Source organism: Lepidothrix coronata, unplaced genomic scaffold (genome assembly GCF_001604755.1).
Source record: "Lepidothrix coronata isolate B3197 unplaced genomic scaffold, Lepidothrix_coronata-1.0 Scaffold187, whole genome shotgun sequence".
NCBI lineage: Eukaryota > Metazoa > Chordata > Aves > Passeriformes > Pipridae > Lepidothrix > Lepidothrix coronata.
In genome coordinates, this window is record NW_016690367.1 from 1,785,638 (window position 1) to 1,787,334 (window position 1,697).

Here is a 1,697-nt window from a genome sequence, read left to right on the forward strand (position 1 = left end):
AGTGTTTAAGGACAGACTGGATGTGTCACTCAGTGCCATGGGCTGGGTGACAAGGGGGGTTGGGTCACAGGTTGGACTTGATGATCTCAGAGGTCTTTTCCAACCTGGCTGACTCTGTGATTCTGTGAAGTCCAACCACCAACCAGCACCACCACCGTGTTCACCACTAAACCACGTCCCAAATTCCATATCCACGTGTTTTTTGAACACTCCCCAGGATGGTGACTCCATCCTGGTCCAATACTGGAGTAGCTTTTCCATAAAGAAATTTTTCCCAATATCTAATCTAAACCTCCCCTGGCCTCACCCTACTTGGGTCATCTCGTGAGAATATCACGAGCTTAGAGGTTGGGAAGGAAGATTCCTGTCCTCACACACCTTCCGTGCACACACCAGTAGCGAATTTGCAGGGATTCACCTTTTTAGGTGTTGAGTGATTTAAGGTTTTTTAGAGGAAAAGAGGAACTAAAAAGGTGGGAATTCAAACAAACCCACATTGCACAGCACTGACAACAAACTCCAGGCTGCAGCCAAGACAAACAGGCTGTGTGTGTGCAGAGGATAAATTTAGGCAAATATTTTAAACTCATCCATGCCAGTTCTACTGATGTGAGAGGAAAAACTGATTCACCTGGAGAAGGTGCTCCAGTCAAATAAATCCTTAAGTGAAAGAGCAGAATGATTCTTCCCACCCATCTCACAAGGAGGATTATATTTGGCTCTTCCTTCCTTTGCCTGTTTTGCCTCGAAGTGCAGGAGGTGGCTGAGGAGGATTTAGTTCCCTTTCTTTCCCAGCTGTGCCCAGTTCAAAAGCTCACCCAGAGACTCCAAAACTGGGGTTACAGCCTTGAAAATAAAGTTTTTGAGTTTCCATTTAACATCTCAATAACTAAGCTATCAACTCTTCTGCATTCCCAGGACTAAAGACTCCTCCAGATATCCCCCAGCAGCACTGAACACCCAGTTCAGGGATTTGATATTCCAGCTGTCAGTGTTGTGCTTAAAGATGTCATTGCCATGCTAAAGACTCTGGAATCGGCACTTAATTAGCTGTTTTGTTTGCCATGAATGAAGAAGAACAGATGATGGATTGTTTGGGGTTTTTTGTTTGCTCTCAGAGTTACTAAGAAAGAAAAAAAGAACATAAGCCAGACAGAAAGATCTATTTATGGCTATAAATTAAGTAGTGTTAACTCCAGAGACACAGGGGAAAAGAGCAGAAAATAGAACGGTGCTATTTTTACAGTCAGGGTTTCGTTGGAACAATCATGCTTGGAAAATACACAGGAAGTTCCCAAATATCCACAGCAGCTGGGAGTGACTTGAAGTATTTGACTCGCTGAGGGGGGTTTCTGGTAAGACCCCAGCTTTGAAAGTGGTTTATGGAATAATGTCTGGAGCAAGCAGAGCACCTTAATGCACAGATGGGGTTTGGGACGGGTGGGATTTCCTACTGAAGATTTCCAGAGGCTGGGAATTACCTGTGTTAACCGCAGCCCTTCCCAACAGCGTGACCTGGGGCACTTCTCATCCTCATGTGGAGAGCAATAGTTCAGAGAGCATGGAATTACAGGATGGTTTGGCTTGAAGGGACCTTAAAGCTCATCCAGTCCCTCCCCTGCCATGGGCAGGGACACCTCCCACCAGCCCAGGTGGCTCCAACCTGGCCTTGGACACTTCCAGAGATCCAGGGGCAG